Source organism: Myotis yumanensis, unplaced genomic scaffold, assembly GCF_028538775.1.
Source record: "Myotis yumanensis isolate MYYU_CA2020_CCGP unplaced genomic scaffold, mMyoYum1.0.hap1 SCAF_9, whole genome shotgun sequence".
Classification (NCBI taxonomy): domain Eukaryota; kingdom Metazoa; phylum Chordata; class Mammalia; order Chiroptera; family Vespertilionidae; genus Myotis; species Myotis yumanensis.
Window position 1 is genome coordinate 24165424 of NW_027223760.1, and position 15887 is coordinate 24181310.

Consider the following 15887-nt stretch of genomic DNA (forward strand, 5'->3'; position numbering starts at 1 on the left):
CACAGTGAGCAGACGCTCTGGCAGGAGTAGAAGAAAACCCTTTCCTGAACTCCCACTTTCACTTGGAGGTAACTTTGGTTCAAAGGAAAACTGTGATTTCAGGGCAGAGGAGGACAGTGGGCGAGTTCGGAGGCAAGGTAACGTGTTGATGCTAACGAGATCCCGGTGTTTTTCCAGGAGGAACTCCTTCCACTGCATCCTGCGTCAAGGGTTTTGTTATTGTCCTCCCCCCTTCCCTCCCTCCCCGCCCCCCCACCCCGCCCCCCGCAAAGGTAAGGCTTCCTACTCTCATTCTCCTTGACAATCAGTCTTGCTACAATTTCCCCCCTTCCCACTGCAGTTCTCAACAGCATCTTATTAGGCAGCCTACTGCCATTCCCTTTAATGTTCTAGGGATCCAAGAAGTTACTGAATGCATCTGGGACACCCTGCTAAAGGCATGTGCCTTTCTTTTTAAACTATGAACCGTCTTAGGTATACATCACATTTGAGTGATGATGAAATGAAATCTTACACTCATACCACCCAAGTTCAACCGTGGTTCATGTCTGCCAGCTTTGCTTTAGCTGTGCCATCTATACGTAAGGTAAGTTTGTGTTTTGCTGAATCATTTGAAACAAAATTGACAACCACCCTGACCCTTGGAGACTCCTACCTTCTCGAGCATGTCTACAAAATGAGGCCGTCCTGAAAAGCGAGCCCATTTCTCAAAAACATATACTTTAGAGTTTTTTGTTTGTTTGCAAACCGAGATCCCATCAAGGCTGACGCACGCAGACTCTTTGGTCTCTTTCAGCCGAAACACTCCCCTGCCCAGTGTCTATCGTGACAGCGTCACCCGTGAAAGTGGGCTCCAGGTTTAAATAAATTAACCAAACTTAGTTCCTCCTTTCGCCTTTCCTCACACCTCACCCTCACTTGCACTCCGGATCTGAGTGTGGGAAGAACATCCCATTACCGGTGCCTGTGGCTGATTTCAGGTGGGTTCAGAGGATGCTGGTAAGCCGGGAGGGAGAGGGACGGGGAGGGGGGCGGTGTGGGGGGCAGCACAAACTCGCCCTTCATGATGGAACAGCGCCCCCTGCGCAGGCCTGCCGCTGCCCGGCCAGCTTTTCATCGCTGGAACGAGGGGACGGGACTCGTGGCCGCAGAGCGGTGTGCCAGTCACGTCCTCGGAGACGCAGCGGCCAGCGGCCGCACCGAAGCGCACACACGTGTGACGTGACAGTGGTTACCCTTTCACAGTAAATGGAAGCATTTAAACCGGAAACAGGGCCAGGCCAGAGGGACACTGGAACTCTCACGTAACTAGGTCACTGATTCCGTGGTTAATTTCGCAGTCCACAGCGTGGGCTACTGTATCGTCATACCAGTGACCACGTCTGCAAGATGGAGCCAGAGTGTTCGCATCCGTTAAGAAATCTAAAATCCACAACGAAAAGGTCTGCTTATTTTTTATAAGTGACGAGTCACAGCTTTTTGCCACTTAGAAGTTTTTTCCCAAATGACAGACACTTCAGTTATGAGGAAAAAAATTTCCAAAAGGATGGATTTCTTTTACTTTTATCTGGTAAGATCCTTCATATCTCATACATTGAATGTATGTCACGCCCATATGTGCACGCGCACACACACACACGCACACACACGCGCGCACACACACACACGCACACGCACACCCACCTATACACACAACCACACTGCTGCGCTCCCTCAGACACAAGCGGACACGGCACATTGCCCGTCTCATCCTGCAAACATGCTCTGAACGATCCATAGAGGGAGGAGCGAAGGTGGGAGCATCCTTTTGCATCAGTGTCCCTTCCTGTGAGCCCCGTCCGACAGGCATGACAGAGGGACCACTGCCTACACTTCCCTGCGGCTTTTAAGCTCTTGGGGGGAAACTGAGGTGCCCAGTTGGTACGTGACCGTGAAGTGAAATAAACAGAAGACGCTGAACAGAGATCCTGAGCCTGGGCCCGTTTCCACATCAGCTCCTAAAGCAAGAGGCCGATCTGCACGAGGAAACTGGCTGCCAAGTTAACACGGAAGGGAAATCACTGTTCTTGCCGTTGGTCACAAAAGTCGTGAAAGGCATGGCCAGCATGCAAACCCCCGCTGGCCTGACTCCGAGCCCGGGCCCGGAGCCGTCGTACCTGCCGCTCGGTGCTTTAAAGAGACTAACAAGCAACCTGCCCGTGGCCACGTGGAACTCCGAGCCCACCCTGGCTCGAGTTTCAGGGTCTCGCTGTTAGCACACGAGCAAACCATCACTCCAGCGCTGGTCCTGGTCAGCACAGACAGGAGGAAGGAGAAACTGGGAAGCGAGGAGGGTGTTGCTGGCCCTGAGGGGACCCTCAGTTACACGTCTGACCTGCAGGGTGACCTTGAGCAAGTCACCCCTTCTCCAAGGCCTCGTTTCCCTACTCATCTTAAGGAGGCTCCAATCAAGAGCATATCCAGAGCTCAAGAACACAGACTAGGACAAGGCTGCAATACTGTCTCCAAGACAGCCCAGCGGGCTGGCCTGCTGCTTCCCGTTTCTACGCCGCCAGGTGGCAAGGCGGTCCAGGGCAGACTCCTGGTCAACCCTGTACAACCTTGGGCACGTTCCTCTAGCTCTCGGCGTCTCAGTCTCCTCATCTGTAATATCAGGTAATGACAGTACCTATCACACAGAGTCGGTGTGAAAATTAACGGCAGCAGCTTGAACTAGAAACGGCACAACGTAAACAGTCGGTAAGTGGTGGCTACGGCGGCCAGAGTCCTGCCTGTCCCCCTCACCGCGCCAGGCGGCAGTCCGTGCTGTGCCTTCTTCGGATGTTGAGTTGGGAGTTGAGCGCTTAAGAGAAAAGGAACAGAGACCAAACATGATGGCCATTTGAAAAAACATTTCCTGGGACAAAATAAAACCCAGCTCCCTTGAGGTTGACTTAGGAGCACAAGCCTCTACCAGGCAGGGGTGTGAAGGCAGGCAACCCGCTGGCAGGCATCTCCAGCACAGGGACCTCGGGGGCCTTTGCTAAGAGACCGGCACCGGGAACGGAAATGACAGGTGAGCCCCTTAGGAAACCAGCCGAGCAACAGAGGAAATAAAAGTCATCTTTTCCTCCGGTTGCTGTACCGGCGTCATAAAGACAGGGATTTAAAAAAAAAATGACAAACAAGAAGCACCTTCTCTTCCCTGCTTAAGACACGAGTTGGGGAAGTCCCTGTGTGTGCGCGGCTCAGGCCTCAGGTGCTGGCGTGCTCTGCGCTGGGGAGGCCGTGGCTGAGGAAGACCTAGGCCCAGACGAGGCTGTGCATTTCACAGGCATCAAAGATTTGATCGGCAAGAGGACGAGGCTGTGCATTTCACAGGCATCAAAGATTTGATCGGCAAGAGGACGGTGAAATGAAACATGGCATCACCTACAGCTCCAACCGCAGAAGACGGGCATGAAAGCAGCCTGCGCAGAAGGTAGGAGGGAGTTCCTGTTTTCAAAATGGGTTTTGCAGCCTCCTGCTGCCGCAGCACTGGCGCCGGAGGGCCAGCAGAGGGCAGCCCTGGCCCGCAAGCACAGCTCCTCTTCCGCCCTGGGAACCAGGCGGAGGGCAGTTGAAGCTGCAACCACAGGCGCGGTTCCCTGCACGGGCTCACGTGGAGCTGCGATCCACCTTCCACCACCGCGCATAAGACGGGCCTGTCAGGTCTTTGTTTCAAAACTGATGGTTCCAGGGAACGCTGTCGTCTCCCGCACAGGTGACCTGCCACAGCCACGGAGTCCCTGCGCTACAGTGCCGAGGGGCTTAGAGCTCAAGGAGGCTGAGCAACTCAACTGTGCCATGAAGGTAAGTCTGTCCTGGCAAGTTACCGCCGACTGCGATTTCTCAGTTAATGATTATAGCGCCGCGGAGGGACTGAAAGGCCACGTTATCAGCACACGGGCTGGCCATGCCGATATGTGACCCAGAACAAACTGTGCTCACAGGTGTGACCTTTCAGCCCAGCGCGACCCAGCGTGTGCTGCCGTGGCGACGCTCACACACGTCAGGGCTCCACCAGAGCAGGGACGTACCTTGTTGGGAAGAGTCTGGAGGGTCAAGGTTGAAATTCAGCAGGATCTTGAGCAGGAAGAGAAAAGCCATGGTTAGAGTCCATCGTGTCTTACAACAGAAAAACACATCTATCGTGGTCTAGCTGAGACGTACAACGGGAAGGGAGACCTATCAGGGTAAACGTAACATTCAAGCCACGATTCTGGAATACTTAGAGACTGTTATAAAACAATAGCTCGTTTCCAAGACTGTCTGACCCCGAGGACGAGGAGAGGGCCTGGGAGTCGGAGAGGGCGCCGTCTCCTGGGGGCTTTGCAGCATTTGGACAAGTACTCGGAGCGGGTCACTCAGGCTGCTGCGAAGGGTTCGGTCCAGAAAACAGCGAGCTCGTGGTCAGGTTTCTCCACTGGGTGGGTGTGAGTTTGAGGAGTACACGTTCAGCTTCCCGTGAACATCCCTGCCTCGCCCTGGAGCCGAGCCTCCTGCCGTCCAAGCGCAGGACGTGGCCTGTGCCCGACCCATCTCCCGGGCAGAGCGCGGCAGCCAGTGGGCCCGCTGCCCTGGGGAGCCTCTGCTTTGGAGGCGTCCAGGCCAACCCTCAGCAGGAGAGCCCGTCACAGAGCAGCGCCCCTCCCGCCGAAGGAGGCTCAGGCGCCCACCAGCCTCCAGAGCCACCAAGGCCACGGAAGCTGCCCGTCAACCGCTGCTGGGGATCAAACCTACCGATCACAGCTCCCCCTTCCCTTCGCCTTTCCCCTGAGCGCCCGCATGTCTGGGCTCCTGTGCTTACTGGGTGCTGCCTTGTTAACGCCAAGGGCTATGCAGTGACCTACCGTCAGTGGCACGTGCAGACGGAACAGAGAGACAGCAGCACGGATACGCATTGGGATCAGAGAGACCTGGATCCCAAGGTCCCCCGTCACTTGTCACGCAGCCTCGCAGTTTCCTTGTTGACCATGTGGGAATAAGGATCCTCAGGCTGTGACATGGCACCGAACTCCCTCACAACACGCGGTGCAAAGGTGACTGCAGTCACTGTCGGCCCCGCCCACCTCCCCCTCTCGGGACAGCAGTGTTGAGAGCATGTACAACCAAGATGTTAAAGTTGGTGTGAGAGACGAACGCTGGGCGTCGGTGCCCAGAGGCTGGGTCTGGGCTGCTCTGGAGGGTGCGGGTGGCACATAAGCCACAGGCGTTCCAACACAGAGACAAGCGTCTGCAGAGGGACAAACGGGCTCTGAAACGGGTGAGGAGGTCCCAACCGTTTCTCTTTGCTTCCCCACCCCTGAAGCAGAGTTCACGACGAGGCGGGCAGACAGGGCTCGGAGGGCACAGAGCAAGCAAGGCGGGAGTGACACACACACAGAGCGGACCCAGGCTCCGCGGGTAGACAGCACGCAGCCCGGCCTTGTGCGTCCGCACAGCCACGTCTCCACGCTACTGACGACGTCCTCTCAATGAGTCGGCTCACACTCACACTCACATCCACCGACTGCCCCTGGAGCCAGCGCTGAGCTGGGAGCTGCCGGAAACGCGTGCGTAGAGGGTGTGGACACACCTGCGTGTGGCCGTACAATCTAACGGTGGGGTGGCGTCTAGTACACAGGAGCAAGTCCACCCACTGTGGGTGGAGGGCCTCACTCTGACCGAAAGATGACGGCCATTCATGGCCAGGTGAGCGTGGGGCAGGCTGACTAGGTGGTGGTGCGGGGGGGAGCTTTGCAGAGGATGGGGCCTGAGCTGGGCTCCACAGGGGTGGCCTGGGCAGGTGGCAAAAGGGGAGGAGGGCAGGGAGGGGACAGTGACATCGTGTGGAATGTAGCAGGCAGGTGCAGCTCAGTAAGAATGGGGGGAAAGCCACTGAATTTGGCAAATGGGACTTTTGGGAGGTTGAATAACAAGACTGCAGAAGGAGTGTGTGTGTGTAACAGAGCTCACGCACGTATACCCCGCCACACACACACACACCCAGGGAAAGCTGAGACCAGGACGGCAGGAGATGAGAAACATCTGCCAAGACCTCGTACGTGGGAAGCCATGTGCTGGGGTCACTAAGGTGAGCAAGACAGGGCACCAGTCCACACGGAGCGGGCAGGGCAGGGCATCGGGGGAAAGACAAGTAAACAGATGTTACTATGACAACGGGGCAGACCCTAGGAGGGGAAACTCTAGAGGCCACGGGGCCCACCTGTGAGGCACCTCTGGGGTCAGGAACAGCTTTCCCAAGGGCTCCTCCCTCCACCCACAGCGGGTGGGCAAGTCGACCAATGGGGGTGGGCAAGGGCCTCCTCCCCACCACCCACAGCGGGTGGGCAAGCAGACCAAGCGGGGTGGGCAGTTCCTTCTGGTCCCGAGGGGCTGGGAGCCCTTTCTCAGGTGCCTTGGGGACTAGTGTGCACAGGTGCCCATTGGACTGGGACAGAGAAAAGTGCCCAACAAGAGCCCCTTCCCAAACCCCAACGCCTCTGAGGCCACAGGGGCTGGCAGGCCCCCGGGGACTGACACGACTGTCACGTGCACAGCACGAAGATGTTCCCACGCGACGGCGAGTGCACAGCAGGCCCAGCCTGAGCAGGAGAACGCGGGGCTCCCACGCCCCCCCCCCCCCCCCCCCCCACGGGAAGGCCGGGAAAGGAGCCGCCGAGGGGGAGGGCCGTGCTGAAGAAGAAAACAACACACGCTTTCTAGTTCACTTTCCAGCTTTCTGTGTAATTTTCTGTTAGTAAACTTTTACCCGAGACTTAAATGGGAAACATTTGCTAGATTAGAACAGTAAGCACACACACGGAACAAAGCAGAATCTTTCCAAGCAGAGGCGGGTTTAAATGATCCCCCCCCCAACACCGAGGCCCCCATCTCACCAGGCAGAGCCGGGGTGTTCGCTCTTGTGATGCGTGGGAACCACGGCCTGCGGCCCCTGCCCGGGAAGAGGGGCCTGGGGGCGGCCGGCAGTCCTCCTCCTCAGCTCTTCCTAGAACCCATGCTTGCCTTGGAGGAGGCGGCCGGTGACGGTGACGGGCGGACACGCGGCTCCTTATCTCCAAACCCGCGTCGCTGGTAAACACAGGTGATTCTGCCTCCACGGGGGCGGGAGCGGGGGCCGTGCCGCTGCTTCTCCCAGGACGAGGGACAGTCCTCCCAGGAGATCCCCGGAGATACTTCCCTGGATACTTACGCTCTTGGGGGAAACGCTGTGTGACCACTGTGTCGCCACCGTAATGAAGCTCAGGCCGGCTGCCCGGGCACCTGGGCACCTGGGCAGGAGAACGCAGGCCCGCTCCCCGGGCAGGATCTGGGCAAAGCCTCTTTCCTGGATGGGCTTCCCCTCCTCAGGTGAACGACGTCATCTCCTGGTGCCATTGAGGCAACACCGTCTCCCTAGAGGCCTGGGAAGCGGCTGGGCGGGCGCTGGCTGGGGCTGTGGCGCCCTGCGTGCCCCTCTGTCTGGCCCCTGTGGACAGTGGAGATGGCGTGGGGTCCAGAGAAGAACCATCAGGACTGTATGTGTGTGGAGGGGGGGAGAGGGGAGGGGGATAGGGGGAGGGGGGAGAGGGGGGAGAGGGGGGAGGGGGAGGGGGAGGGGGAGGGGGGCCCAGCCCCCTCCAGGCCGCAGCCGGGCAGGAAGAGGGCGGGCACCTACTGTCCCGAAGGCTCTGCCCGCTTCCCTGTCCCGGGCTTTCCCTGCCCCCTTCACGTCTAGAGCATCTTCTAGAGACAGCATTTCCTCAGGCCCAGAACAGCGTGTTCTCAGAACATTGCTCAACTCTCCCTCCTGCGGGAAGGGTTCAGCTTGTTTAAGAACCGGTGTGGCTCCCATCTGGAGAGAGAGAGGGAGGGCACCAAACCCTGAGACCGGGCAAACACAGAAATGCTATTGCTCCTGTTGGTGCCCGGAGCTAGGTCACCGCACCGACCCAGGCGTGTGGAAGAAGCCACTGCGACAAGTACCTAACTGGCTGGTTTCCTTCTGGGTAAGTGACGGTCTCCCTCTGACCCACGTCATTAACATTCCTCAAAGGGCAGGTGGCCTCGCAGCCTGGAGGCCGAGGGCCCCTCGGAACCCCCTCCCGAGGTTTGGACAAGGGGCCGGGCGGCCAGAGGGGCCTGGGCGACAGGCCTCCCCTCCCACCCGGGTGTCTGGCAGCCCCGGGCCCCCAGGTCCGGCTCTTCACCCCTGGAACGAGCGAGCTGTGTTTCACGGCTGCGCCTTTGATCTAAAACAAACACGACTGGGGCGTCGGGCTGCTTTCTGCTCGGACCTCACCTGAGGGGTTCTAGTCACCAGCCCGTGTGCGGACGGCGACCGGCCGAGAGGGAAACATTCTCAATCATTCAAGACCAGCGAGAATGTTGGCTCCGACTTCAGAGGGCAGGATAAACACCGCGCCCGGGCGGAGGGCGGAGCTCTCGCCGCCGCCTGCTGCCCGGTGTTTGGTGCCGGCACCACGGTACTGTTCGTGCACTTCCCTAAAGGCCGGGCGTATTCAACCGGCTGTGACCTCTCCGGAGGGTCACCGGGATTGACTTATTTGCCAATTCTATCCAAAAGCAGGTCAGCTCTCCTACCCCACACCAGTCAAAAAACAAAGACGAAAGCTTCCCTCTTCTTAAGATCCTCTCTCCAAACTGCCCTCCCAAATCCCAGTGAGTCTCTGGGCTGGCATGGCTTCTAGAACCAACTGACCTCAGACTGCCAAATGCATCTCGATTCAGGCCTCACTGATCTGGAATCACATAGATGCAGGGCCCCGAAATGGTCTGGTTTCTGGTAGAATCTGCCTCCGTTCTTATGCCCCAGAAACACCAGGACACGTTTTGACCGTCCGTATTTCTGTGTGGCTGACTTTTCATCCCTACAGTGCTCCTGAGAAGCAAACAGGAAGCGGAAGGAGAAAGGTCACAGCGTATCTGACAACTCACAGTTCCCCCGACCTAAGGCAACCTCCCCGGCCCCGGGTGGTCACAGGGCACACACCCAGAGCGCGGGCGGTTACCTCTGCCTCCGGGGATTCCTCAGCTCCACAGAATTAACTGGGCACATAATGTGTAAAAAAACCCTTTTGTTGATGTTGTTAATCCTCACAGGGGATTTTAGAGGGAGTGGCAGGGAGGGGGAGAGACAACCATGTGAGACACACACATTGACTGGCTGTCTCCTGCATGGGCCCCATTGAGCCTGCAACCGAGGTGCGTGCCCTTTACTGGAATCGAACCCGGGACCCTTCAGCCAGAGGGCTGATGCCCTATCCACTGAGCCAAACCAGCTAGGGCTAAACTTTTTTTAAGTTAAAAAATTCCGTGCTCAAAAAGCAAGAGCCGTGATTCTATTCTCTCCAGTCCTGCAAGCTGGCCGCGGTGGCGGCACGGCTAACCCACCCCCAGCCTCTGCGTTCAGGCCCCTGACTAATGGTCACCAGACGCTCTCATGGCCTCGTGGGCGCTGAGTGAGCTGGCGGCGTTTCCTAAGAGCTCTGTTCAGCTGTGAAAATGCAGGGCGCCTCTTGCTTTGTTTTCTTGAAGAATCCTGGTCAGCTGAAACGATGACTTGCTGCTCAGACTGGCCCGCCTTTTGCTGCTTGACAAAGGGCTTGTTTTGAGGGGCACGGCGAGGTGGGGGCCAGCTGGTTTTCCAGACTGAGGTCACCTCTTGTTCCCCGGTGTAGTCAACAAACCAGGCTCTCCTTTTCCTTTTAAAAACCTCCTTTCAAAAGCAACACCACATGTCTGTCTTCTGGAAATGAAATACAAGCAGCATTATTTTTAAACACAGCACCCATCAGAGCACCTATGAATAGTAAAAAACTTTTACGTTTTTTAAAACCCTCAACCTCAGTTGCTCATTTTCCTAGAGTATCAACAGTTTAGACATCTCTCTATCATTTTATTGCTTACACTCCCTTAATTCACAGGCCAGAGAGAACCTTGAAGCATTGAGAGCCTCTTCGCCCCATTTTTAAAGCTATCCCTAAATGGGTGGTTTTGGAGGGTTTAAATACAACAGCCACGGCCATCACTATAATTGCGAGAGCAGACGCTCTGTGCTTGGCCACCGCCATCAGCCGGAGCCTGCCGCTGGGGCACCTTCCTTCTCGGCTCCTCAAGTGGCTTCACTTCCCTTCCTCATCAGCCCGGTGGCCCCCTCGGTGCAGGAAGAGCCCCAGCCCTTTGCTCTCGCCGCGGGCGGGCACCGAGGGCTCCCGAGTCAGCCTCACCAGGGCACGGTTCCCAGGGCAGTGACTCAGCTCTGGCGGCCACCTGCTGCGCGGGTGCTGCCACCTCCCGGGTCACCACCAGTCGCGAGGGCAGAGGCACAGAACAGAACAGAACAGAACTGCACGGACCCGAAGGACTCACAGCTCAGGGCCAGGGCCAGGGCAGCCCGAAGAAAGGGCCTTGCTCACAGGCGGGGCAGGCAGGAGGTGTAGGAAGGGCCTCGCTGGCACGGGCTCCGCGCGCCTGGGTCACCCTGGGAGCCCCGGGCCGTGGGGTACAGGGACAGCAGGGGCCGGAGGGCAGCTCCCCCTTTCGACACCTCTTGATCACGTCACCATAGTTTTCAAAAGTAAGGAAAGGAGCCCACTGCCCACAAGACACATGAGTGCCTGTGAGGCCTCCCCTGCAGGGAGCTCCGAGCTCTGAGGGCCTTCCCTCCACCCTGCAACACGCCCGTAGCTCCAGCCACCGTGCACCCCTCACTGCCCTGCTCTGCTGGAGAGAAGGGCCCAGGTGCCAGCAGTCACCGGCTCCCGGCTGCTCCACCGGGGACTCTCTCTGCCCATTTCACATGTACAAACCCTTTAACGAGGGAGCGGCAAGCCAGCCTGGGCTGAATTGTGAAGGAAGAGAAGAGGCTTAAAGGAGGAACAGGTGAGACCTGGGAGGGAGACGGGGAGTGTTTCGGGGACCCTGGGTGCTAACTAAACCTCACGGCGCGTCCCCCTCACTCTCTCAGCAGCTGGGCTCCCCAGTGGGGTGGGCACGTGAGGCTGGGGGGTGGCCAGGCCTTCTCTCAAGGGGCGAGCCCCTGGGGAGCAGGAAGTGGAGCTCAGTCCTGTGTGAGAGCCGACAGCAGGTCCGCCTGGGCCAGGAGGTGTGGAGGCGCGAGGCACGTTCACACGCATCCTCCTGTTTAATCCCCATCCCGTTCTCGGGCCCTTTTGTGGTCACGATCACACGCTGCCTGGAGACGGGCTCATTCCTGCTCTCTCGTGACCTCCCATGCTGCACCCAGCCGGACCGTCAGCTCCCAGCAGGCACAAGGCAAGGCCCTCTTCTTGGACGGCTTCACGGGGACCCACAGGTGTCACAGGTCTTAGCTGCCACGCGGCCTCTTAAATAACTCCATTCACCAGCAAGATAATCCCTGCGTTCTAGAACACAAATGGTACTCAGGGCATCTAGGGCAGTGGTTCTCAACTTCCTGGCCCTTTAAATACAGTTCCTCATGTTGTGACCCAACCATAACATTATTTTCGTTGCTACTTCATAACTGTAATGTTGCTACTGTTATGAATCGTCATGTAAATATCTGACATGCAGGATGGTCTTAGGTGACTCCTGTGAAAGAGTCGTTCGACCGCCAAAGGGGTCGCGACCCACAGGTTGAGAACCGCTGATCTAGAAAGCCGTGTGAGCCGGTGGCTGGGTGGTGTGAGGAGGCCCCGGCCTGCAGGCTGGAGGACCTGACTCTCTTGTAACGGAGTTCGGAGTGAGGAGGTGGTACCACTGAAGCGCGTTTTTAAAAAGATTCACTTGCCAGTGGGATGGCTGAGCGGAGACAACAGTGCAAAGGAGAGTGACTGAGCGTTGCTCGCCGAGTGACAGCTCCTACGTCCGAGGGCCGCGCATCCCTAGGGGGAAACCTGGAGATACCGGCCTTTGCCTGGCTTTTTTCTCCCCCCCCCCCCACTCCTCCTCACAGTCAGTGAGCGGCCGTTCCGTGCCAGACGCTGCGCCCGGAGGTAAAAGTCCCCTCTCTCAGGTCACCAGTCTTGTGGGAGAGGAAGGAGAGGCTGGTTACGACACAGTGTGTCACGTCCCCTCACATTTCCTCTTTCCTGTCACATTATGTTATGACATCACACGATCTCATTCAACCCAGAGGGCTTCCTGGGGGCGATACCTGAGATGAGGCGGAGAGCCAGCAGGTGTCGGCAGGGGGCAGGCGAGGAAGAGAGAGATGCGTGTCTGTGGAGATGCCGTCCGGGCAGGGGACTGGCCTCGGGGTCTTCCCGGGGTGGCGCTGGAACCTGGAAAAGGAAGGGCCATTAGACGGCTGCACGTAAGGAAGACGATCAGATCTGATCTACATGCTAGAAAGTCAGTCCAGAGGCCGCCAGGGAAGCTTGTTGGGAGGCGGTCACTCAAGTCCAAAGAGGGCAGAGTACAGATTAGACCAGTGATGGCGAACCTTTTGAGCTCGGCGTGTCAGCATTTTGAAAAACCCTAACGTAACTCTGGTACCGTGTCACATATAGAAATTTTTTGATATTTGCAACCATAGTAAAACAAAGACTTATATTTTTATTTGATATTTATTTTATATATTTAAATGCCATTTAACAAAAAAAAATCAACCAAAAAAAATGAGTTCGAGTGTCACCTCTGATACGCGTGTCATAGGTTCGCCATCACTGGCTTAGACAGAACCAAAGCCCCGGAGATGGAATTACATGTGTGGTGAGAGCGGCTGAGGAAAGTCTTTGTAAAAGACCTTTAAAAACATAGTTCAGCCCTAGCCAGTTTTGCTCAGTGGATAGAGCGTCGACCTGCGGACTGAAGGGTCCCGGGTTCGTTCCAGTCAGGGCACATGCCCGGGTTGTGGGCTCGATCCCCTGTAGGGGGCGTGGAGGAGGCAGCCAATCAATGATTCCTTCATCACTGATGTTTCCATCTCTCTCCCCCTGTCCCTTCCTCTGTAAAATAAATAAAAATATATTTAAAAACAATATATATATAGTTCACAGAGAGGATCCAGCAACAGGTCACACATGCACTGCCTGGCACTGGCCACAAGGTGGCAGCCTCACACAGCCATTCCAGCGGCCCAGCCCTACCAGGTCAGGGAAAGAATTTCCAGGTTTGTTTGAAAAACACTGGGAACCCTTGGTTTTGACCACAGAAGGGGCTGCTGGCCTTTTCTAGTTTTCTGAACTAACAATGCTGAGTGATAAAGGACATTTACCATTCTCACAGTCTAGTTCATTGTAAAATTGATGTAAGACATTTTATCTATTCAAGGTGGTTCCCCCTTTTAACTCACAGAACTCTCTCACAAGTTCGGGTTTGTGACTTGCAAGATAATGAGCACCACTTGGCCTGCCCTCACCCTGGCTTCCTACTCCCAGACTGCTCACCAGTTTAGCCCCAGAGCTGTAGATGCCCCTTACCTGCCCACTCCCCAGGTGGCTGGCAGCCTTTAAAGGCAGTGGTTCTCAACCTTCCTAATGCCGCAACCCTTTAGTACAGTTCCTCATGTTGTGGTGACCCCCAACCATAAAATTATTTCGTTGCTACGTCATCACTGTAATTTTGCTACTGTTATGAATCGTCATGTAAACATCTGATATGCAGGATGTATTTTCATTGTTACAAATTGAACATAATTAAAGCATCGTGATTAATCACAAAAACAATATGTAATTATATATGTGTTTTTCGATGGTCTTAGGCGACCCCTGTGAAAGGGTCGTTCGACCCCCAAAGGGGTCGAGACCCACAGGCTGGCGACCCACAGGTTGAGAAACGCTGCTTTAAAGGTGCGATTCTCTGTAGGAGACTGGCGGGAACCACACCAACCTCAGAGAAGGGAGCTCTCCGCCAGCAGGTCAGAACCGCCGAGCAGATTCTGAGGAGGAGACAGCTCTCCCCGACAAACGCGCGTTTCTCCACGGAAGGCATGAGATACCAGCCCGTGTGTGTGTGTGTGTGTGTGTGTGTGTGTGTGTGTGTGTGTGTTGGGGGGGAGGGGGACACAGCGCGACACCAGTGTCCCTACCTCTCCAGGCTATTTCCACACGAGTGGGGAGAGCTTGAGCCAGTGCAGGTTGAGTGGAAGTCCCAATGAGAGTGTTTGTCAGGGAGAGTCTGACAGGCCCCCGAAAGTGCAGGAGAACTGGCCGGTGCTGCCTGGGAGGCCGACTCCGGGCCAGCGAGCTGCCTACCTGAGGCGTGTCCACCACGCAGCCATCCCGGGGAGATGCTGGGCACGGGTTCCACGCGGGGCCCAGGGCGGCCGCTTTCTCTGGGGAGGCCAGGACTGCCGTGCAAGCATCGGGAGGGGCCCCGGAGCCCCGCTGCCCAGTCGGAAGGGCCTCGCAAACCCATCCCGACCCCTCAGCTCCCCTGGTCCTTCCACGCACTCTGACTGACTGTGCACACGTTGGCCGTTTCGTGTTTGCCACTCGGAGGCAAAGCCGCCCGCGAGGTAGGAGAAAGGGTAACAGACTGTCACCTGGAATGCAGGTTGTGATTCATCCCAGGAAAGGCCAATCCCCTGGCGGGCGTTTCACAGGGATTAACCCATTCGGGCCGGGCGCAGCCCTGAGGGTACCGCCATCATTCCCATCCCACGGATGAGGAAACTGAAGCACAAAGGCGGGAAGTGACTTTAATGTGCCCAGAGGCTCACAGCCAGTGAGCGGCCCAGCTGGGACTCAGAGCCAAGAGGCTGGCCTCCCAACCCCGGGGTTGGCAACACTGGCTTGGACGGCCTGCCGGCACTTCAAACACAACCATGACCAGGAAACCAGAAGTGGCCAGAGGGGGTAAAGCCCTTGTGTACCAGTGACTTAGTGCTCTCCCTCGGCCTGCAAAGGCAGGTCTAGAGACAGCTGACCCAGCCCAGGCCGACTCCCTTCCCTTTACCACGTCTCTAAAATTGTACCCAAGTCCTCAGCTGACTTAACATGGGTAGTGGTTTAAACTGGTGCACCCAGAATGGTGAGACCCTAACTGCAGAGGTCACGTGGTTCTCAACAGCAGAGCTTCTGTGCACGCCTGGATCCCCGAATACAGGAAAGGACGCAGTGAAGGGTGTCCTCAACCCCCTTTCCAGGGAAACGAGCCGAGGGGAAGGGTGGTCCCAGGGCCAAGGGGCCCTCTCGGAGGCCCTCATGGGAACCCCACGCATGTGAGCTGAACTATGTGGGTTTCAGAGCTACTCCATCAAATCAGCTGCTCACCAGTCCCCGCGAGTATGCTGAAGTATCATTCAGAAGCAAAATGTGTCGACACTGACTTGGAGCAAATGAGCGTACAGCTGCCTCTCCCTGGGAGCCGCTGGGTCGGGGAAAACCAACGTTTCCGAGCAGTCCTGACGGCTAAAAATACCCTCACTTCTCCTTTCACCGTCTGGTCACGTCTGGTCACGGCCCCAGACGCAAGCTCAGCACAGCCCGGTCCCCAGCACCTGTTCAGTCGCTGTGTACCTCCACGTCACCACTGGAGAGAGACAGAGCATCCCCTTGTCTCTTCTCCACAGACACGAGTCACCGTTAGGCTACAACAGCAACCTATTCACAAACAGCTGCTGAAAGGAACTACTTCAGATGGCATCTCAGGAGAACTTTGACAGTAGAGTCCTTTTTGTATTAAAAAAATGTTTAATCCTCACCGAGGATATTTTTTTTTATTGATTTTAGAGAGAGGAAGGGAGGGAGAGGGAAAGAGAGAGAAAGAGAGAGAGAAAGAGGAGAGAGAGAGAGAGAGATCAAGGTGAGAGAGAAACATCAACTGGTTGTCTCCCAAAGGCTCCCTGAGCGGGAATCAAGCCCACAGCCTTTTGGTGTCCGGGACGACGCTCCAACCAGCTGGGCCACCCGGCCAGGGCAGTAGAGTCCTTTTTAGAA

At 56.6% G+C, this 15887-nt stretch overlaps 2 long non-coding RNA genes across 8 annotated transcripts in view; both read right to left on the reverse strand.

The window, feature by feature from the left end:
* Positions 1 to 1442: 1442 nt before the first annotated feature.
* LOC139016864 (uncharacterized) lies at positions 1443 to 5307 on the reverse strand. Its single transcript, XR_011472732.1, has 2 exons — positions 4872 to 5307; positions 1443 to 4104 (listed from the first exon to the last, which is right to left on the reverse strand). It is a non-coding gene; the product is annotated as an uncharacterized lncRNA (long non-coding RNA).
* Positions 5308 to 6726: 1419 nt separating this feature from the next.
* The window catches only part of LOC139016202 (uncharacterized), a 184522-nt gene continuing 175361 nt past the window's right edge, over positions 6727 to 15887 (reverse strand). For 4 of the 7 annotated variants that reach the window (XR_011472649.1, XR_011472646.1, XR_011472648.1 and 1 more), the window contains 2 exons: positions 12161 to 12287; positions 6727 to 9769 (listed from right to left, as the gene is read on the reverse strand). This is a non-coding gene — a long non-coding RNA (uncharacterized lncRNA). The remainder of the gene's footprint in view (positions 9770 to 12160; positions 12288 to 15887) is intronic. The other 3 variants (XR_011472645.1, XR_011472644.1, XR_011472647.1) reach the window with 3 other exon arrangements.